The following is a 24,828-nucleotide window of genomic DNA, read 5'->3' on the forward strand; positions in this document are numbered from 1 at the left end:
TCAACACTATTCATTAAAAATTACTGAACAAATATATGTTATGCTTGACATACATTATATATTATCAAACAAAAACACATTCTTCTTTTAAACTATATCAGTCTTGTCTTTACAAAAATATTTTTTAAAATTTGAACTCAAAATAATAATCTTTTTCATGATCTTTAATACACATATTTTTTATTTTTCCCTAGATCATAATACCTACTTACGTGTTTGAATCTATCGAAGCTGAACCAACAACACTTGGAGTGGAGATTCCACAATATGAATAAAATAAACAAAATTGTCCAGTTTTCATTAATACCATCATGGGAGAATATTATTTTTAAATTTATTAAAGATATTTCAATAGAATTCTCTTGATTTATAACTCGTACCCACTTTTCTTGCTCTTCCGGACACTTTAGCCTGCCTAGTATAACTATCCTTTCCACCAGGAACACAACAAAGATGAGGCATAGCACCAAAAACACACTCCACTTAAGCTTTATTGATGAATTGTTAGAGTCTTAAAAAACACACACAAAAATCACGATAGTAAAATGTATGGGCACTTTTAGGTTAAATCACTTACACAACGTGTAATTTCTCAATTTTTCTAATTTTTTATGCGAAACCGTGAGTGACCATATATCTGGTAGTAGTTTATATCACTTAAACACCAAGATAATTAGTTTTTTGCACTACAATAATAAATAATACCAAAAATCATAGAGTTAAAACCAAAAATCAACCGACAAAATATGAAACGGAATCTAACCCAATATCTAAGTATGTACAGCTGATGAAGTAAACAAAAGTCCGCCCCCAGGCTGATCTTTTAAAGAACGGCAGTGTCTCAATCTATTCCAACTGACTTCAGATTTTCAGATAAACTATACCTATAGCTTAACAGTTAAAAAAAGTTAATAAAAATCAGTTGTTTAGTTTTTAAGTTTTTTTTTACATATGAGCGATTTTTGTGCGAATGCGCATTTAGCATTCTCACGACTGGTGTAGCAAGTATCCCCACCAGTCCCCACTTTGTAAACAACATCGGCAAGTAAGGCGCTCACACGACGTGTCCATTTCAACAAGTACGCCAGCACAAAAATTGTTTAAATCCTTGGAAGTTCTTTTACTGTACACTGCAATACGATTTCTATATTGTATATTTGGCCATCTATATACAGGGCTCATTTTCGTATAAATCCATAAATTCCAAAATAACATCATTTGAAGACTACACGGGAAAACCCGGTTTTGTCCATTTTAATTGGAGCCGAGAAAAATGCAATTTAGTGTTTTTAAAGAAATATGTTATTTTCGGTTGAATAATTAGAAAAATATATATTATGTACTACCAATTCTGAATTATTTGCATAAGTTTTTCTTAATTATTAATTCTTTCTTTTTAATTCTGAATTATGATTTTTTTCTGAATTATTAATATTGTGAATTATCGCCATATTCTGAAATACCGAAATAAAAATGTCAAAATGCAAAACAAAACAGGGGAAAACCAGGGGATGTCCAATTAAAGGTTGTATAAAACCTAAATCTAAACTATTATTTTTTTGTTGTAGGGAGAAAATTAATATTTAAGTAGGTTTTTTTATTACAATACATAAATTTATAACATATAATACTAATTGCAAGATGCATGCTTGTCGCCCATGCGTCAGTACATCTCCGGTTTTTGCATTTACACGTGGACTACTCTGGTTTTTCCTTTGTACGGCAAAATAACCAAGGCGTAATATCTCTGGGACTAAGCGTATTATTGCTTTCTTTTTTCTCGAATGATGTTAACATTTGTCCATAAAATTGTATCGCTCAAAGTCGCTATCTTAATTTCTATGAAAATGTGACATATCTGGTTTTTCCCGTGTAGTCTTCATTTGTCCACTCCATTTATTGCTGTGGGAACGATTTAGATGCCGCCAATATTAAAGTTATTAATGTAAATTTGACATTACATAATCTATTATTGTTTAAACGTTTTAAATTATCCGCAATTAACTCGAAAAACACTACGATCCGGAAATAAATCGGACATACGCTATAACAGTACAATTATTTGCGCAGTCGTTTTTTTGCGCCTCGGCAAGTGTAAACAAGGCTGGCCAAGTACACTTGGCAAGTGTACGATTAATCGTTTAAAGGCGGATTCTCACGACTGGCGTACTTGACAAGTACGCCAATATTTGCGTACTTGGCAAGTATCCCCACCAGTCCCAACTTTGTACTACATTGGCAAGTGTACTTGGCAAGTACGCCAATATTTGCGTATTTGCCAAGTACCCCTACAATCCTTGGCAAGTAAACAGTATAGTCGCATCGATGGATACTGGTCGTCCCGAAATTGTCGTTGCTAGTGATTCTTTTTTCTTTTTAAGTTCTTTTACTGTACACTGCAATACGATTTCTATGTTCTTTATGTTTGGCCATCCATATGAAGGGCTCATTTTCGTATAAATCCCTAAATTCCAAAACAACATCATTTGAAGACTACACGGGAAAACCCAGTTTTGTCCATTTTAATTCGAGCCGAGAAAAATGCAATTTAGTGTTTTTAAAGAAATATGTTATTTTCGGTTGAATAATTAGAAAAATAATTATATTACTACCAATTCTGAATTATTAATACTGCGAATTATCGCCATATTCTGAAATATTGAAATAAAAATCTAAATAGTTAATCTAAAAAAATAGTCAAAATGCAAAACAAAACAGGGGAAAACCAGAGATGTTCAATTAATTAAAGGTTAATTACGTATGTGTATACCTTTAAGATTGTTACATAATGATAATATTTTTCTATCGATCGTGTCAGATGATGTTTTTGAGAGATTTGTTGATTCATATATGTTTTTCGGTCAGTCGAGATTATTGTTGTTTATTGTAAGCTTCGGCAAGTTTCGAGTGGAATAAATTTGTTTGTGTTTTTAATTTTCGACGTTTATTTTCTGTAATATCCCTTGTTTTAATAATATAATACTAATTGCAAGATGCATGCTGGTCGCCCATGCGTAAGTACATCTCTGGTTTTTGCCATTTACGCGTGGACTACTTTGGTTTTTCCTTTGTACGGCAAAATAAACAAGCTGTAATATCTCTGGGACTAAGCGTATTATGGCTTTCTTTTTTCGAATAACCTTAACATTTGTCTATAAAGTTGTATCGCTATCTTAATCTCTATGAAAATGTGACATATCAGGTTTTTCCCGTGTAGTCTTCATTTGTCCACTCCATTTATTGCTGTGAAAACGATTCAGGCATGTCGCCAATATTGAAGTTATTAATGTAAATTTGATATTACGTAATCTATAATTGTTTAACGTTTTAAATTATCACAATTAACTCGAAAAACACTACGATCCGGAAATAAATGGACATACGCTATAACAGTATTGCTGCGCAACATTATTTGCGCAGTCGTTTTTTTGCGCCTCGGCAAGTGTAAACAAGGCTGGCCCAGGCTGGCCAAGTGTACTTGGCAAGTGTACGATTAATCGTTTGACTAGGGCTATATTTACCGACAAAGAGTGGGGACGCGACAAGTGACCAAGGAACCCGTTCTCACGACATGGCAAGTATATTCCAATAACAAATGTTTGTCAAGTACGCCAGTCGTGAGAATCCGCCTTAAAGGCGGATTCTCACGACTCACACTCACACTCACACTCTCTGTCGGTAAATATAGCCCGAGTCAAACGATTAATCGTACACTTGCCAAGTATACTTGGCCAGCCTGGGCCAGCCTTGTTTACACTGGCCGAGGCGCAAAAAAACGACTGCGCAAGTAATGTTACTGTTATAGCGTATGTCCGATTTATTTGCGGATCGTAGTGTTTTTCGAGTTAATTGCGGATAATTTAAAACGGTAAAACAATAACATATTATGAAATTAAGATAGCGATACAACTTTATAGACAAATTTTAACGTCATTCGAAAAAAGAAAGCAATAATACGCTTAGTCGCAGAGATATTACAGCTTGGTTATTTTGCCGTACAAAGGAAAAATCAGAGTAGTCTACGCGTAAATGGCAAAAACCAGAGATGTACTTACGCATGGGCGACAAGCATGCATCTTGCAATTAGTACTATATTATTAAAACAAGGGATATTACAGAAAATAAACGTCGAAAATCAAAAACACAAATAAATTTATTCCGCTCACTTGCCGAAGCTTACAATAAACAACAATAATCTCGATTGACCGAAAAACATAGATGAATCAACAAATCTCTCAAAAACATCATCTGACACGATCGATAGAAAAATATTATCCTTATGTGAGAGGCTGATAGCAAAAGTGGGTTAAAATTTTACTCTCGGCAAAAACGGTTTGCGTTTTTCAGAGGGCAAAAGCGGTTTAAGTAGCAATGAGAGCAAAAATGAGAGAAAGAAACTTTACCGTAAAAATGGGTTATAATTATATGCCACTTTTACTCTAAGATTAAAAATATTCCTTTTTTTGTCCGAAGAAAAATCGTTAATTTACTATTAGATAAAAAATCTGTTTGCGTATTTGCCAGTCAGTTTATTCATGTTCCTCTAGTTTTCTATACAAAAATAACATTTGCACCATATGCAACAAGTAGTGTAAAATCAACTTTTTATAAGCTTTTATTTAACTTGCTTTGTATGTATGTTTGTTCGGGGCAAATCTTGTAAGCTAAATTAGAACCACTTCCTTTGATTGTAGGAAATTATACATTTTTTACAAGGCATGACCAGAATTTTTGACAGCTGTTAAAATGGCGGCCAAAATGGCGCCATTTTTGAGGTTTTGATTTTTAAAATTCTATTATAAAAAAATTATTATAATATAGGTATATTGTGGGTATATACATATGAAAAAAAAAAATATGTGGGCGGCTATCTTGAAAAAATGACAGTTTAATGACATGTCAAAATTTCGAAGTGAACCGATTTTGATAAAAATCGACATAATATATATATATATATATATATATATATATATATATATATATATATATATATATATATATATATATATATATATATATATATATATATATAGGATGGCCATGGGCTAAAATGAAAGAAGAAAAAAATTCAGCTGTCAGAATTGACAGCTGTCCAAAAAAATTTCAAAGTTGTCCGATTTTGATAAAAATCGATATATTGGATGCCCCCTACCCCATAGTCGGTTTTCGTTTTATTTGTCTCACATTTGAACTGTCAAATTTGACAGCTGTCGTTTTTTTTAAGTTCTCCTTTGTTAATGAAAATCGATATACATATTATTAGGATGCCCATAGAAAGTTATTTAAGAAAAACCAGCATAACTAAAAAGTAAAAAATAAATTTTAAGAAAAAGAACTTTTTTAAAAACAAGCTTTTATTTAAATACATAAAAAAGAAAAAAAAAACTTTTTCTTTAAAATTTTATAAGTTTTTTATAACGTCATTACATAATTTTAATATTATATTAAATCTTGTCGCGAGATTTGAGTGTACAGTTGCACTCATAAAAACCTGGTACGACAACTTTACTTTAAGTATATATATACATGACAATCTAAAACCTGTGTCTACCCTGTCTCATTTTGAAAGTTTGTCTTATGATACACCACTAGAAAAGGAATTACAAGATAAAGTTGTCGTACAACTGTACACTCAAATCTCGCTACAAGCTTTTATATAATATGAAATTATGTAATGACGTTATAAAAGTTCATAATAAAAAATTTTAAAAGAATTTTTTTTCTTTTTAGTGTATTTAAATTGCTAAGGGCATAAAATCAGTTCTATGAATTGATTTTTACAACGTTGTAGCTGGGGGGGGGGGTAAGGGTGGGGGGGGGGCGTTGTGACTCCGCCCCATAAAAAGTATAAAAATATTATATTCTTCCGTATTACACGTGCGGACACAATCAATGCAAATACGTATGTGGTCCCAGTCCGCATTTTCTTTTCGAAAAATCGCATAAAAAGAGGGAGTAATTTAATTTTTCTATGAAATATATTTTTCTTCAAATGGCATCGGCGGCGGCGGTCCGTGTGTGATATCAAAGCGCGTGCCGAAGTCAAAAGGTGCCGACCAGATATAAACTAAACAAGTTATATTCGGAAGTGCACATCTAGACAATGGAAATAATTTTTGTATAATTATGTTCTTCACTTTTGAAAATTTCCGAGCCGTTAGGCTTTTATATTTTCCTATAACTAAAATACTGTGTTTTGTAATATCAAACTCATTATCTTATAGGTATAAAAAATGTGTGTGAAACACAAAAAATTATATAAACAGCAGTACAGCAGTGTGAAGCAAAAAAAATATAAATAATTACTATATCAATAGGTATATACCGTATGATAAAAAAACGGCATCCAGTTGGCTTGGAAATAAACATCAATGACATTCCCCATCTAATTTTACATATAAAAAGCGAACTTCATTTCATAGTCATCGCTGACGCCGTTCTTTTTTCGGTCATATTGTATCTTTTAAAAGATTTAAATCTTTTTTAAAATAACTTAAGTCGTTAAAAAAAGATTTAAGTATTTTAAGTCATCTTTCGAAATAAATGAAATGACATAAGTCATTTGATTTATCGACTTAAAATCAAATGACTTAAGTCACTAAAATGATTTAAGTCAAAAAAACACAGACATTTTTCTGTGAGCTTGCAGCTCTGCTAGAGATGCTTTGCCATACTGAACAACACCATAGGCAAGAAAGATAAACAACACACTAAAATAGGTGCAAAAACACGAAATAAAATTTAGTATGAAGTGCAGTTTTACACGGAGCGGAGCATTCGCTCAAACCGTCCGCGCTGATCGTCCCTGTTGTGCCGTTTCACATGGAGCGGGCCGTCCGGCTTCCGCGCGGACCGTCCGTTTATTGAAGAGGTACTATGAGCTTGTATGAGTATTTTGACATGGGCGCGGATGGTCCGCCCGTATGATTTCGTCCAACAGCCATCCGTCGATCCCTTGCTTCGACGGATCATCCGCGCCTATGTGAAAGTATTCATACATTCAATACTCATGGTACTTGTTCAACCAATGGGCGATCTACAGGTGAAAGTACTCCGTCAATTCTTAAAAATACACACAATGGTCCACGATGGTCCGCACGTCCGCTCCATGTGAAACAGCACTCAATACTCAATAGTATTATAAAAACGCCCCTTCGATAGTACATAAATACGGCAGCGCGCAGAGGTAAAAAGAACCATTTTCTTATCGTCTATCGAATCTACGTATTATTTTCTTAGCGCAAAAACGGGTTAATATTTTATAGCTTTTTTGCCCTGAATATTTTGTCGAACCATTTTTGCGCTGATTAATATTCGATTCACTTTTGCCCAAAGTTGTGATGTATATGCTATTTTTGATCTTAGAGAAAATTTAAACCCACTTTTGCTTTGAACAAAATTTTATCCCACTCTTACTTTCGACCTCTCATGTAATAATCTTAAAGGTATACACATACGTAATTAATTTATGTACGTATATATGGAATATTTTTTTCGTTATCAATATGTTATAAATTTATGTATTGTAATAAAAACCTACTTAAATATTAATTTTCAACAAAAAAAATATGTAGTTTAGATTTAAGTTTTATACAACCTTTAATTAATTGAACATCTCTGGTTTTCCCCTGTTTTGTTTTGCATTTTGACTATTTTTTTCTAGATTATCTATTTAGATTTTTATTTCAATATTTCAGAATATGGCGATAATTCGCAATATTAATAATTCAGAATTGGTAGTAATATAAATATTTTTCTAATTATTCAACCGAAAATAACATATTTCTTTAAAAACACTAAATTGCATTTTTCTCGGCTCCAATTAAAATGTACAAAACTGGGTTTTCCCGTGTAGTCTTCAAATGATGTTGTTTTGGAATTTAGGGATTTATACGAAAATGAGCCCTTCATATGGATGGCCAAACATAAAGAACATAGAAATCGTATTGCAGTGTACAGTAAAAGAACTTAAACGACAATTTCCGGACGACCAGTATCCATCGATGCGACTATACTGTTTACTTGAAAAGGATTGTAGGGGTACTTGGCAAATACGCAAATATTGGCGTACTTGCCAAGTACACTTGCCAATGTAGTACAAAGTGGGGACTGGTGGGGATACTTGCCAAGTACGCAAATATTGGCGTACTTGTCAAGTACGCCAGTCGTGAGAATCCGCCTTAATAATATTTGCAACAAAATTTGTAAAAACATCAAAATCAGTCAAAGTCGCAGTTTTTGAGATAAAAAAACTTGAAAAAATTCCTTTACTTTGAAACTAAAAGAACTGCCTAACAACTTTTTATTAACATATTTTAGTATGGGCGGCTATACGTGCCTCCCGGCGCCAATTTTTTATCTTTCATTTGGTAAATGGATTCGTTTTTAGGTGGAAGTAACGCTTGTCGTGCTTCAGTTTTTTTCTTAAATATTTTCTCCATTTTAATGGAAACGTTCGTAGCGAGTATCTGAGACGGTTTTAGAGAGGTTAGTTCTCCATCTCCGATACCAGTCGTACCAAAGTTTATGACACTGTTGTTATGGTTTTCCCAATTTTTCCCCCGCAAAACCTGCATTCGCTGCTGTTTCTTAGCTTCATTCTACTGAGGTGTTCATTGAGGAGACAGTGTCCTGCAAAAAAAACCATGACAGTCCGAAGATTGTTCTTAGTTATATCAAGGAAAATCTTTGATTTTTCTCGGTCGTAAGTCCTGAGAAAATGAATATCGACGATGCACTACCCTGGTATACTTAGTCATTTCTTTTCTTTCGTTTTTCACCTGTTCAATGGCGTATAGATTTCTAAATATTTATTGGCGACTTTTGGAAATGTGGCAACGGTGTACGACGCCGATCCCTTTCACCTTTGGACGCAACGCGACGCATCGGCGTCCCAAAATACCGTTATTTCGTGAGTGCAATCGAAACCGTTCGTTGTGCGGAAGGAATTTCATCTTTTTTTCTCTCTTTATCATTTTACTTGGCTCGAATCTGCCCTACTTTCCTACATTCAGCTCTTGCGGTACCAGCGGTACGGCCAAACTCATCCGGAAACTCGGGAACAACCGTTAACCGATGCAGGTTCCACCTCTATTTAACATTTTATCTTTTTGTCCTTGTATTTAAAATATAACAGGTGAATTTCTTAGGCTATTTTTGTGAAAAAGGATCCTATAACAGTATACTGCTTTATTAGGAATAAAAATGACACCTTTTCTGGCGAGGCTGTACGCTTGACATCACAGACGAGTCACAAAGTCATTTTTACTCCGAATAGAACATGTTATTTTTTTCAAACGTCACAAATAGTTTTTTAGACAATTTCAATATTGCAAATAATATAAAAAGATTTAAAAGTAATACCTTCTAAGTAATTATATACCGAGAAACTATGGTTACACTCGTTGAATTTGACAAGTTACGTCAGTTTAATAATATATTATTTTCGTACTTTTGTGCCTGGGTGTAAAAGTGCTTTACTTTTATGCCTAGACATTAAAATGACTTTTTCATATTGTCAATCACAACGCAAAAAAATAATACTTTTGTGGCGGTTGAAAAAAATATGTTTATGTCCGAAAAAGCGTAAGTTTGCGCAATTAAATGTTTTAGAAGAAATTGTTTTAATTATAAATCGAATTATATTTTTAGAAAGCTCATAACAAGGTAACATGTATAATACAGGGTGTTCCTTTTTAAAGTCATAATTCGAAAATGACAACTTCCAGCGAAAACCTAGTTACGCCACTGTATTTTACGTGAAAAATACTACGGGACACAATTTTCGTCTTTTCGAAAAGATATAAGATAACAAAGATACGAAGGGGATCGGAAAATACCCAAGGAAAATACAACATTTTGCCCTGTATTCGTAAAATATAAACGCCCTGTATTTCAGATACCAAGGGGTTAGGTCAAATCCGCGGGGTAAACCGCTGACAAATTTGTGTACACTAGTACCACGACTAATATAGTCTATAAAATGAATAAGTTTGAATTTTGACCGTTATTTTTTACCAACATGGCAAATATAAAATCCCTCTGTCAAAACTTTCGTGAAATAAAATAGGAAAATCATAAAATAAGTGACAGTTCTTCCTCTTCTTGCAAGAATCAACACGAAATGTCATAATTGTCAAAGTAAAATGTCATCAGCTTTTGACATTTCTAAATATCAGACACGCATAAGGTTAATTGATGCATTTTGCAGTTATTTTCCGTGAAAATAGTGCTTTTCTTAGTGTTTCTGGTGTTTTTCTTACGTTTTCCCCAATTTATGGACCTAACTAATTGAATTTTGTTGATTTTATACCGTTTAGAGTGTTCTTGGATTAAGTTTGTGGTGTTTGTGTATTTTTTTTTTGAATTGTTGCTAACGTTACGTCAGCATGGCCGCAAGTTGCTAACCTAATAAAATTAACACTAGAAAAGCCCGCGGGAACTGTGAAATTCAAAGTTATTCGTTTCACAGACTATACCACTGATACCAATGCTAACATCTTGTACACTAAAAAGACACCAGCGGTTTACCCCTCGGTCAAATCTGTGTATAGCATATTAATAAAAAAAAGTAACACTGTGATGTAAAACCCGCAATTTTGTATTTCTACTCACAAACGAGAAACCCCATAAAAAACACGAAAATGGGACACCCTGTACATATTTAAAAACTAATATCTAAATTTAAAAAAAATTGTCGAAAATTTTATGCACTAAATACAAGACGTATGTATTTTCAAACACGGATTCCACCTCTTATATAATTTGGCACGGTCAAATCGTAAATATTTTTCAAAATGTTCTGTTTAATATTATTTGAATTTCAAAACGTTTATTGGATTTGTTTTTCGTCAACATTTCCTGGTAAATATATAATAATATGATGGTGTTTCTTTATTTGTATCTCGATTTGTATATTGTATATTTCTGAGCATTTTATTATTTATACCCTGTATATCAATCTAAAAAATATTCTAGCTCCACAAGAACGTAGTTCTGCACTAGAGTTTGCGAATGAAATGTATTCGAACAGCGGATTTTTGTCACTTGTACTACAGATAACATTAATATATTACTATGTTATCTGTGCTTGTAACTTGTAACATCATTTGCAAAATAAATCCCCGCCGTTTAGAGGTCTAATGGATTCACACGAAATTACATATTTGAAAAAAAAATTAAAAACATTTTAATTGGTCAATAGATATGAAGTAGATATACACGGCTGGTCACTGGTCACTTTAATTCCATGGTCTATATTTTAATGCATACGACAGAGATAAATATATACGACCAGTTGAGAGACAAAACAAAAAGCGGCATACAGGGCTGCCAGTTCGTACGAGATGTGAAATAATTATCGAAGATAATAAATATATAAATATAAGCTATTCAACAATGCTCATTTCTATTAAACAGTTGTTTAAGAATCTATTACAGCTGTAGTAAAATGACACAACAAACTGTGAAAAATAAAGTTCCAACCCTAGATGCAACATTTTTCACAAACACCTACTTGTGGGGTTTGAAAGTTTGATGCAAAATCCGGCAATACCGCATAGAAGAAATTCATTTAAGCTGTCTACATACTGTCTTACACATTAAAATCCAGACCACTCAGTTTCGATGACCAGATCGGTATATTCCTTTTATTTCTTTTGTTTTTAACGGACATTTTAGTTATTTTTTGACGTCTAAACTAATCGTTGTGCAACGATTGGTTTCTAATTTTATGATGGGATGACTCAACATACAGTAGTAGATGTACGTACATGACTATTTATTCTCAGTGCAGTTCCTAGAGATACTCGCACATGGTGACTCAACGAGAACAATAATTTTATCATAATTTTTAGCTGAACTATGCGTCACCAGGAATTGTCTGTCATCAAAGGGCTTTGTGAGGAGGGGCACGGTTGACATTTTTTGCTTATTTTTTCGTCTTATAAATATGGTATTTGGTATCGTTATTGGTATACAAAGCGCGTCAGGCGTTTATACAGAATTTCTAAGTTATTTATTAAAGGAGCTACGCCGTACTATTGCCAGAGTCATCAAAGTCCGCTTTTATATTGTCTTTTTGAGCTAACAAAAGATTAATGCATGTTAATAGAAAAAGTTAAACTTGGCAGCGTTGCACTGGCTCGTTTTAGACGCCTGAGAAAAAAAAAACGATGGCTGGTCTCGTGCAATTATTTGTTTTTCTTTCCGGCGCCTAAAAATAAGTATTTTTTGAATGCAAATAAAAATACAACGTCGACGTCAAACGAACTGAAGCAGTAATGTCGTGATTGGAAACGTCTATCCAATATGACGCAGTCTGATTTTTTAAATAACGATATAGATATCTGTCCATTGATTTATTATATCAAGACTAAACTGAAGTTTACTTAGTTTGGTTAGGGTTTATTCACATGATACGTCAGTAACGTCTCATTCTCGTTCTGTCAAACAGGTCTCAGTTAAGCACGGTCCACACGCAACGACGTATCGTACGATTTACTTGCGTCGACAAAGCGTTGCAGATAAACGTAGCGCGTGCACAGCAAGCTTGACAAAATTTTAGAACTGCACAAACTCTGAAGTGAGTTAAAAATTTCAGCTCCTGGCCATAGATTTCGGCGGTTTGTACAGCCAAGTCGTAACGTGTGGATGCTCACCCCCAACGGTTTGTTCGTGGTTTAGTTTAATTTTAGTCAGTTAATAAAATACAAATGATGTCTGACCTAAGGTAATGTTCACATGAGTTTCTCAGTGAGTTAATTGAAGTAACAAGAGTTTCCCTTCCTTATGGCGAATAAAATCAAAAGAATACAGTGACAGAACATATACAAAAATCAGCAAATCATACGATAAGTCGTTGCGTGTGAACCGCGCTTAAATCTTTGTGAATTTCCTGTCGTCAAAGTCGACCAACATGACCTATTTGTGACACTTGAACTTACGAGATAACAATACCAAGATACGACGAAATAACTCAAAACCTTTCGTCATGCACAATGGTACTGCAAATTCGCTTGGAATCTTTTATCTCTCCTTGGAGAGCGGTACGATATTCGTCGCGAAACTACGCAGCCAACGTAAATGCGTGTTCAATCAAGGAGAGAGCGTGATTAACGTCATTGTTAGGTATTATACGCTTCGAGAATATTACCCGCAATAATTCCACTTCACACATACACAAAGAAGATTCCTGGTACTTACGTTCCGTTATATTCTGGGCGGTACTACTACAACTTCCGTTTCTTGTAATCCAAATGAAACTCACAAAGAAACTTCACACAACAGATAAACCGCACTGCAACAGCTGTTCATCGCGATTTTCTTAAATAAAAACAATAATTCTCCATCCGTTTTCGGAGAAACAAGTGCCTGCCTACGCCACTGGCACGTCAAAAGTCGAATCACAGCCCACTCCGATAATAATTACGTCCACGTAATTGCCAGCAGAAATGACACCTTCGACGCGGATCTTGTTGTGCGTACGTTGGTTGCGAAAAAAACTGAAAATGAGAGGAAAAACTACTAGAAAATTAACTAACTGGGGAAAACACAATAAAGATTTTAATACAGACGCGCGACGGGCCACTCCGCCAGGCCCGTTTCCACTGACTGATGTTCGTGTTGTGCGATCGGGTCGGGTCGCGGAGCCGAACGGCTGGGGACGGGGGTGGTGCGCAGGCGCGCCGAGCTCAAATGTAAACAGCAGCGTGCACGCGCCATCGCCCCGTTGCCGGATCTCGCCATTTATTCCCTAGATCTTAGATTTTTCGTTTGTTTTTCATACTATATACCATCGAAAAAAAAGGCGTCAACAACGAAATGACGGTCGCCGTCATTTCATATGTAAAATTAAATGGGGAATGCATCGATCGTCATTTTCAAACCATCTGGACATCGTTTTTTTCAATGATACGATAGTTAGATGATTGCTATCATTTTCTAATGTTGATTTATCAATCAGAGAGATATCTCTCTTGATGAAGTCTCTTTTGTTTCAATCGTCACGAAAGTTTTAATTTTTGCGATATGATTGACAATACCGGGTGCGTCTCAAAAGTGGCTCACCCCTATAACTTTTTTTCAGATAAAACAACGATATTTGGTATGTTAGTATATGACATAAATTGGGATTGATTGACATAATCAATTGTTTTCGGTCACTTCCGGTTTCATCGGAAATGACTACAACTTTTGATTTTTAAATGGCACACTCGGTATTTTTTTACTTTATTCAATAGAAAATGACACACTAAATCGAATGACATATCATATGTCATCTTTTGACATTTTGCAATATGGTTTATTTGAAATTGTAACATGCGGTTCATAATGACAATTTGACTCAAAATACCAAGTGTGTGGTATCAAATTATTCGTAAAAAATGCTTTTTCCAAATATGTTAATGAGCCACCCTCGTTCCATTTGAAAAAATTGAGATATAATTAAAAATACGATTTGGGCATCTTTTACCCGGCCAGGACAAGACACTAAAAACACTAGATGATCAAATCTATTTTTCCAAGGCTCCTTGATTAAAAATTAGTGTTTTTAACACAGCCATGGCACTCTAGATTGAAATTTAAAATATAATTTGTTTTTGAGTGACTATGTCAACAATTGACATACGATATGTCATTCAATTCAGAGTGTCATTTTCTATCGAATAAAGTAAAAAAATACCGAGGGTGCCATTTAAAAATCAAAAGTTGTAGTTATTTCCGGTGAAACCAGAAGTGACCGAAAACAATTGAATATGTCAATCAATCCCAATTTATGTCATATACTAACATACCAAATCTCGTTGTTTTATCTGAAAAAATAAAAAAGTTATAGAGGTGAGCCACTTTTGAGACGCACCCGGTATAAAATAGTATATTGGTTTTATCAGGAGTAAAAATAATAACACTCTTTGTGGCGAGGGTGTACGTTTGACAGGCGAGACACGAAAAGTCACTTGTACTCCGAATAAAACATGCTTTTTGTTTTTGCCTCGCTTGTAATGTCGTCAAACGGACAGCCTCATCACAGAAAGTATCATTTTAACTCCTAAAAAAAACAATGTACTATTTTCTGACTTGGATAATCCTTAAAAAGCTTTATTTGTAGTATATTAGTATAGCAAAGGCAGTGAATAGTACAATAAAAAAATCCAGGTTCGTATGTAAATTAAGAAACATTCATAAATTACATTCAAAGTTATCAAAATGCGTTTCAAAAAATTATTTCAACCACAAAAAATCCCCGAAGTGATTTTCGGTAAATCGACGTGGCAACAGGGCGACGGACAAAGCGAACGTAGGAATTGTGGAGTAATCATCATGGCGGCTTGGCCAGTTTTCAAAGCCATCTCGACGGCATAGGCGCCTCGTCTGCGACGCAATTGGGGCTAAAATTATCGGGCAAATTCCGAAAAGTCAGCGTGTTTCGACGTAAAAACAGTGACGTCACGTTCGTTCTTTATTTCCTGAATAATAACAATATCATGTTCTGCGTAGAACGCGCTAAATAAAGTAAATCGAAAGTAATGCTACGTCAAAATTATTGTCTCACGAAGAAATAAAAAACAAAAGAAAGAAAAATTGCCCGAAGTCCAAAGTTTACAGAATTCTATATCTATACCGGGTGTTTAAAATTAAGTTCACATTATTGGGATTTAGGAAACGGTAAGAAATACAGCGTGACTTAATTTGGGGCTTAATAAGTTGCCTGTAGTGAGCCCAATGGTATAGTTTACAACTGTCCAACTGAAATCAGTTGGAATAGATTGGGACTTTTAATTTCGGCACTGTCTGGGAGCTAATAAGTTTCTAAAAAAAAAAATAAAAAACATAACTATTTTTAATCGACACATTATTTTTAGATCTAATAAATGTTTTTTTGCTTTGTTGTTATAATACACATTATTAATGGTCCTGTAATTGATAAGAAAATTCTAGGACGCACGTTGTAAGCATGTGATAGTGGCGCCTACGTCTGTATCTATCACAGCGGTTTCTTGACGCAAACACATACCAGATTTGAACTACTTGGATTTTCGAGAAGTATCGAAACATTTCGAAAACTTATCAATACAAAATATACAAACAAATACTTATGATTATTTTATTTAGTTTTTTGAACTAAAACCGTACAAAAAAAAACAAAACAACATTATTATAATTATTCCAGCGTTACTTCCAGCTAAAACTGAATTCATTTTACCAAAAGAAATATAAAAAATACCTTCAGTGGTCGGAACAGAAAAATATTGTAGCAGGGGATATCGATGAAACAGTTCTCTCTCTTTCTCTTGTAAATTTATTATATTATGTGACATTAATGATGTACATAAATTATAGTTGTAGTTAGGTTGGGTTGCAGTTAGATGAGGTTGTAGTTAGATGGGTGCCCTTTTTCATTTTATATTATTACTTAAAATCTCTATTGTATTTCATGGTTCCCTTTAAAAGGTAGAGCGAATTATGGCATCTTAATTCCAGTTAATAATATCCCAAGGGAGTTATGACTATTAAAGGTTAGTGTATATAAAAAGTATGAAATAAAAGTAGTAAAATAGTAAAGAAATCAGTAAGAAATAAAGTTAGAAATAAGAAAATATTATTTCTACTCTAAAGTTCCGTCTACACTTCTTAACGTTGTACCTGGCCGGTAAGACGGAGACCCAGAAGACCAAACTTAAGATGAAACCATGATATAAGGAAATTATCAGGGATACCTAGGGGGCCCGCATAGCCAACAATAGACACCAGTGAGCCCAATTACAGGGAGATTATCTGTTAGGGAGGTTATGGTTATACCATAATTAGAAATGGTTGAATAAGCTCTAAATGATTCCGATGGTATGTCATAAAACTATCCAGGTAGAGAGGTCATAAAAACTAGTTTGAATACCTCAATTTAATATCTATTAGACCTTAAAACCTTTAAAGATATACCAATAAAGATTGTGTTCCTGATTTATGTTGTTGATTGGCACGGACTGAAGGCATGTTTATTTTGGCCTCTCTGTTAATGATTTTATAATGTTATTGTTGATTTTCAATAGATCCACAATTAAAAATGAGTTATGAGTAGAAAAAAAAAACATTTATTAGATTAATACTAAAATGTACAAAAGATATGAAATAATTACTAATAATATACAGGGTTATATACTCGTGGGCCCGATTCTGCTTTGTTTCGTAGCTGCAGAAGTCTTCATTTTTTTTCGATTTATTATACACAATTTCCTTCCCAGTGCCTTTAGCGATTTGAACGACATTTTGAGGGTGAAAGACACTATACATGATACATAACTTAATGTTAAAAATGTGTCGACAGTAATAATTTCTTAAACATGTGCGCCACTGATTTTTTTCTCTGGTTGGCATAACTGTGTAGGCCGTGTAATGCCGATTAAAGTTTGCCTCTGATATTTTGTCTTGATTGATGAGATAAACGAAATAATTATTTATTAATTTGCTTTAATCCAAGTCTAAAAGCAATCTTTGAATCAAAAAAATGAATGTCATTACTGGCCAAAGTTTTAGATATTTTAGAAGTAGATAGACCCTTGCTTAAGATAATAAAAGAGCTCTATAAAAAATAAAGCGTACGTTAAGATAGGACACAGGCTATCCAATCCAGTAAATACCACAAAAGGATTGCGACAAGGATGCAGCTTATCTCCTCTAATCTTCAATCACCTTCAATGTTTACGTTGAAATAGCCCTTACGGAATCGAAGAGATGTCAAGGTATGGGAATACTCATTGTGGACGATACACTATTTACTCTGAGCTTTGCAGACGATCGGGTCGTGATTGCGCAGAACTCATTACGATCCGGAGTTCATGGCTGAGAGGCTTTATCAAGAATATAACAAATGGGGACATAAGTAAAAAAAAGGGAATACTTAGCTGTCAATTCCAACGCTAACTCTTCATTAATGACAACATCCAGATTCAACAAGTAGGGAAATTGAAATACCTGGGTTCTACTATCAACAGCGAAGGTTTGGGCAAAGAACAAATACAAACCCGAATTCAGAAGAGAAAACAAGTTATTGGATGTCTTAATAGCCTCTGCTGGGACCAATTTAATTATTTGCACTAATTAAAAAGAGACGATGAGAGCAGACGCGAAGCGCAAAATCCAAGTTGTTGAAATGAACTACCTTAGAAGAATCGCAGGTATATCTAGGATGGAAAAAAGACAAATATCGAGGTCAGGCGTATCATGAATGCATCGGAGGAAACAGTACTAGATCGAATCGAATAATCCAGCTTGAAGTCGTTTGGACATATTCTGCGTATGCCGGAGAAAAAAAGGCAGGTGGCCAAAAAAAGTTTTTCAGTGAGGTAGACCTAGAAAACCCTGAAACGGTACGGTTAAGGAAGCAATGGAAGCTCGTAACCTAGAAGCTGATGACGCTCTAAATCGTGACGTGTGGCGTAGGGTAACGGGAAGGCAGCAATAGGCTGTAGTTGGAAATAAGTAACTTAACTTCCCCCTTCCCATACAATCTAAGTAAAGAATATCCCCACGGAAGATGGAGCATGCTTTTTGAAACACCCTGTATATTCCAAGAAAATGAAGGAAATTATGAATTTGACTTAAACGTTTAAATTATTTAGTAATAAAATTATACCTATACAATAATTGCAGGGTTGGCAAATATCATATTTATATAAATATCAAATATCGGATATATATCCGATATATATCAAGTTATGATATTTATTTTTGTTTTTATTTTTTATGTAAAACTGCGTTTAGTATCAAAATCAAGAGCTCAAGCAAATATTTTTATTTCAACTTAATTATTGTTGCTTTGCATATAATAGAAACAACATTGAAACAAAAATATATAAAAAAATATACAGAAATTCTAAAAAAATAAACAGAACTTCTAAAAAATAAACAGGAATTCTAAAAAATAAACAGAAATTCTCAAAAATAAACAGAAATTCTAAAAAATAATCAGGAATTTTACGAAATAAACGGAAATTCTAAAAAATAAACGGAAATTCAGAAAAATAAACAGATATTCTAAAACTAACAACAAACAAATTTATATTTGATTTATTAATTTTATTAATGGTAAATCATCGTCAGAGTCAAAATCAATTGACACTGTTTCTGGCAAAGATTTTGGTACATTTGAATTGTCCCAGATCCAATCAATATTATTTTTTTTGTTTTTTTCTTTCTGATTAATATAACTACGTAATAAAAATACGTTGTGCCGTAAACATGTTGACTTTTTTAACGTAGAAATTTAAAAAAAGAGTAGAGTTTTACTTTTTTATAAATATCATGATATATGTATATCAAGGTATAAATGCCAACCCTGAATAATTGTCGTAAAATTTTGGGAAACTTTAGTTCATTGGCATGAAATCATAATAATATATCACTGGACAGACGAGAGATGTTTATTTTGGCTTCTCTGCTAATGACTTTTTAATGCGAATATTCAGTTTTCATTGAAATACAGTTAAAATCGAATTATTCCGATTTTTCTTTCATTAAAACGGCCACGTGTGTCTTGGTCTTCTTAGTTAATAAGTCTTATTAAGTTAATAACTGTGCCAGTCAAGCTTAATCACGTGACTAAAAGTTTATTTGGTATGAACTGTATATTTTCATGTTTTTTTTTAAATTTTCTCTAAATCGGTATGAAAATTGGGGAAAGCATAAACGTGATTAACCATTTTAGAACAAGCAATTTTTTTTATAAAGAATGCATTTTTCTCAAAATGTCAATAATAAAAAAAGTTTCTTCTTGTCGAGACAATCCGGGGACATACTGTAAATTTTATGGAATCAGTATTTCTTTCTTTAAAATGTTATGCAAACTGTGGAGGAAAAACTATTTGTAACAAATTAAAACAGCGGAAGTCTTGCATTGGTTAGTCTTGGTGTTGCATTTTGTGCAAGACCAAGACCGCAAGACCAGTCTCGTTCATCACTAGATACGTCGTTCATACGTCGCAATTTATAATGACGTATCGTATAATGGCAAGGACACGACCAAGAAAATTCCGCATCGGTGGATATAACGACCAAATAAATTATACACACACGCATCTATAACAAGTACGAATATTTTTGTTTGTCATTGAGAAACGATGAGGTAATTTTACGCAAAATAATTATTAGATGACCTTAAAAAAGCCCACTGGCTTGCCTACTACAATTAAGAATTCAGTGCTTTATACTTCCGTTCATAAAATATAACAAAGAAAAAAAAACAATTAATTATAGATACTTAGTTTTTTGAGTATATTGAGTCTATTACGCTGTACTGTTCGGGTCGCTCTCAGGGTCTGTCTTGTTAAGCCATACCAAGCCATACCTAAAATTCCAAACACACGTGCTTTGATTAAGGCTTGATTAAGGTTTGCAGAGCTTCAGCATTTGCCATAAAATAGGGAGCAATTTGTTACAAAACCATATAAATTATATATCACTGTAATCACAAAAGTTCAATCTATTTCTGTATTGTAATGGAATTTTAAATTATGTCTTTATTTTCGAGCAAATTTAGTCCAAACATAAGGAATATTTTGTTGATGTTTGACCATCAAAATCCTAAAAATAAAGAAGTTTTCAAAAAATGTGCTACAATACGGATATAGTTAATCCTTTATCTTTAATTTGCTTCTTCATTTGTGTAAAAATACCTAGCCAGTTTTAAATAAAACGTTAAATGCCGAACGCTTATTTTGCTACTTTTTCGGACTAGTGAAATGGACTCTTAAGTTAAAACATTTATAGCACGTCCATGAATTGCTCGCTAACAGAGAATTTTGTTTCCCTCCTTACGGATGCCCCGTACCTACAAAAAGGACCGACCTACAGTAAAAAATGATAGTATGAAAAGTGATATAAAAAGTACGTGTTTTTCCTTTGTCGATAACAATGTTTTGATCCGTCCTCGTAGTTTCGGGATAGCGCCACGCAGTTTTTGAGGCGTCCGCGTCGTTCTCCGCCGCTTTTTCGTGGTCGACACCCTTCAAGCGACGCGTTAGGCGGGGGCGTCGACCCCGGTGGGGCCCCACGCTCCAGCCCGACGGGGTGTACGGACGCCCGGCGTTTGCCTGCCTCGGAGCGGGTGGAACGGCCTCGACCCGCATGCGATGACCCCTCGCGTGGGGCCGACACCACAGCGATTTGGGGTTCACAGTCTGTGTCCAGCCCACGCGTACCGACAAAAAAATATACGAGCTGCCAAAATACATAAACGATTCAAATGCATTATTGTGTAAGCATAATTTTTTTGTGGAATATTCAAATTTACGGCATAGAATGAACGTGACTTTTATGGGGAAAGATGGTCGGGTAGGGAAGTGGAGAAAATGGAAAATAAGAATGGCGGAGAATATTATGGGAAGTAGTTTTATTTATGAAAAGGCAAGTAAAATCTTGTTACAACAGACTCCCCCATTCCAACTGCCATCACAGGAAGTCAAATATCTGGGAATACGCCTGGGCAGTAAACACTTGGAACTATGGAATAGAAATATTAAGAACATTATACCAGCAAAGCGATAAAGGCTCTCATCATATGCAGAAGACTGGCGGGAAATAGATGTTAATATTTTGCGTTGGATGTATACCATGATAGTAAGACCTATGATTACTTATGGAGCAGTTGCTTGGTATACAAAACTAGAGTAACGTTCAGCAAGGCAAAACCTGTGCAAAGTGCAGAGACTGGCATGCATCTCAATGTAAGGCATGCATCACAGAAGCCATGAGAACCTGCCCAACAGCAGCAATAGAGGTCATTCTAGAGCCAACACTGGCTAACACCACTGCACATTGCTCATCGGTAGATACGCCAACGAACGGAAACAGTAGGAGGATTGTTAGCTTGGAACACCCTCAAAAAGAAAACTACACTCCTCCAACTCCAAGTGGATAACATACCAAGAATGTACAACTTTGAGAAACACTTCAATGTAGTACTGAAAAGCAAGTACATAGCAATAAAAAGAATTGGAAAAGAGAAACGTCTGTTCAGCAGTTAAAAAAAGACAATACCATAACGTAGTATACTATATAATGCTTCTGAAACCAAAGCAGGAGCAGGCATAGGAGTATTTGAGCCGAAAACTAAATACTCCGAATCAATGGGCACCTACTCCAGAATCCTACAGACATCCTAAATTTTTTGCATTTGAAATGAATAAAAAGTAATTTTAGAAAATAACTTTTTGATGATTTGCTGCCACACAGTCCACTATATGTTTTTTTATTATGCAATACTTTTTACAAACCTTTATCTATTTATTATCACTGGCACACGCTTTTGAGATCACATCCTCAATGTCACATTGATACAAACCCATTATTTAAGCTATATACGGAGAGCCAAAAATCGCACTGGGCTAAATACTATTTATTTATACCAAAAATAAATCTGCGAAGGTCGAATTTGGAAAATGAAATTTGCGCTACACAGCCAGCCAAAAAAACGATATTAAAAAAATAAAAAAAATATCAGGGATATTAGTTGATAATAAACAAACATTACTTGATTAAAGTAGCTATAAAGTCAAAACGCTCAAATAAAACCTTGTGAATGGAAAAAAAACTTTAAATCATCTGAAATCAGTTACATGAAAACATGTTCTTGCTTTAGATACATTATTCTAAAGACCTTTCTAAACTTAAATACACAAAAAACTTCTTGCGGAAATATGTTATTTCCATTTTGAAATAAAAGTGTGTTAACTTTCGTAGAACTGAAAATAGTTACATAAATACACCTTCCTGTTTTACATTTCTATACGTTCTTCTGAGGGAATGCAATCCCGCACCAAAATCTCAATCCCGCAAACCCGCGGGATTAAAGCAATCAATCCCGCGGATTCGCAAAATTGCGGGACTGTAAAAAATAGTCATACATTTGGTCCTAAATGGTACAAAAGGCATTGTACATTTTGCATAGGCCCACAATATATTGATATAGCGTGTAGCGTGTATCTTAAACTAGCTGTACAAAAATTTGGACCGATGTATACAGGGTGTTCAAAAAACATATTTAATATAAAAAAAATATTATTCTGACGTTGAAGTTTTTTTAACTTGTGTTAGTTATCTGCTTTAGATACACTCTATATCCATAATTTTTTGGCATATGCGCAGAATGTACTAAGCTTTTTGTACCATTTAGGACCATACGAATAGGACTAAAAATGCATATTTTTCGAAAAAAACGTCGTATTTTCCTTAAAACAAACAAATAAATAAAAACCGATCAAATTGTTTTTTCTAATTTCAATACAGATTAGTCGTACTTGGTACAAATTTCGATTTTTTAAAAATTGTAAATTTGCGGTAAAAAAGATTCTTGACCAAATTTTCACACTCTTATAAAACATCCTGTATACGAGAATTCGCTAAATATATTTTCGAAAACCACATAGCATCTTAATCACAATAGATGCATCTAAAACCTGGTCTAAACCGCATCCCAAAATCTTTTTTAGTTTAAGAGATATTCAACTTTAAATTTACCCTAAAATTTTGCTTGTCCCGATAATTATGTCCAGCAGTTTACTTGACGAAATTGTCCACAAGTACTAGTTAAACGCTTTTCTTTACTTACGAACATACATCAGAAAGAAATCTAACAACTAACCTGTTTGTTTCACTTATTTTTAATGGCCAAGCCGTAAGGGGAATCACCCAGGTTCCGAGCGTCGACGCATCGGCCCCGGAACGAAGCGGTTTGACCTTGATCGAGATCGATTCGGTTACCCAGTAGTAATGTGTAAATCCCGCGGATCCCGCGGAATCTCAGAGGGATCCCACATTTGCGGGATTGCATTCCCTAGTTCTTCTAAACATAAACACGTAAGAAATTTCTTGCGGAAATTCATCGTTTTCATTTTTTAATAGATTTATAGCTCGAATTATAGTAAAATAAATTTTAAAAAAATATTAATAAAAATGTAGAGAAGAAAATGGAAAGGCCTTCCAAATACATTAATAATAGACACATATTTCTTATATATGATAAATATTTTTCTTTTTAGTCTTTAAAACGTCTTTCTAGCCTGTATCAGGCGCATTTAACGCGGTAAAACCTTACGTGTAGGCGCGGCTTTAGAGGTTGGCGAATTTAACGAGGTACCTACCTATTTCGTAAAAATAAAATTACAGAAATATTTCCCAAGAAGGTCGAATTTATAACTTGGATTTTAGGTGTTATGCAAGTTGTGTTGAATTTGAAAAATACCCAGCCAAAAATTACTTAGTAGATTTCAGTTGCATACAGATTTCTACGAATCATTTGAATATAGCCTTCAATCTTGTCGAGTTTATATATTTATATACCGTAGGATCGAAAGAAACATCGATTGTTATTTTAAAATGTGCTTTTTGGACTATACGTTCGATGAGAAAGTAATAGTAGCCCAAGCGGGGATTTTGGGATTTACCCAAGCGCATCAGAATAATATGATGGGAAAAACCTTGCACCTTGTTAATAACCCCAACCATACATGAACCTTTCATATAGGGTGATGCTTGTAGGGCCGCCGCGCCGCCCATCAGAATGGTAAAAAACATTGTTCGTTAGAAAAACTCGAGCGCATCAGATTAAGGCAGAGTGCGTTAATTACGTACAGAAAACTGAACATTTAAATAATATGACAATTTAAGCGTGACATAAGGAAATGGAAAAATCACAAAGTTGCAAAAAAAGTCACCCGGACATTATGAGCAGAAATTCGCAAACTGCGATCCATTTTCATAGTAACCTGCGAGTTGCGATTGAAATATCCGACTGCTAACTTTGGATTTTTAGGCAACCAATATTACTTCAGTTGC

General features: G+C 34.2%; 1 protein-coding gene across 2 annotated transcripts in view; it reads right to left on the reverse strand.

Moving 5' to 3' along the window:
- Positions 1-24,828, reverse strand: part of LOC115877490 (AN1-type zinc finger protein 6) — a 56,888-nt gene that overhangs the window by 23,507 nt on the left and 8,553 nt on the right. Inside the window, exon 1 of one of the 2 annotated variants that reach the window (XM_030893690.1) lies at positions 13,204-13,627. The exons of the other annotated variant lie outside the window; for it this stretch is intronic. The gene's annotated coding sequence lies outside the window, so the exon portion shown is untranslated. Of the gene's footprint in view, positions 1-13,203; positions 13,628-24,828 lie in introns of those variants that run through there. 2 annotated transcript variants of the gene reach the window in all.

The sequence above is a fragment of the Sitophilus oryzae genome, unplaced genomic scaffold, assembly GCF_002938485.1.
Source record: "Sitophilus oryzae breed Bouriz unplaced genomic scaffold, Soryzae_2.0 scaffold_1060_pilon_pilon, whole genome shotgun sequence".
In the NCBI taxonomy this organism is placed as follows: Eukaryota; Metazoa; Arthropoda; class Insecta; order Coleoptera; family Curculionidae; genus Sitophilus; species Sitophilus oryzae.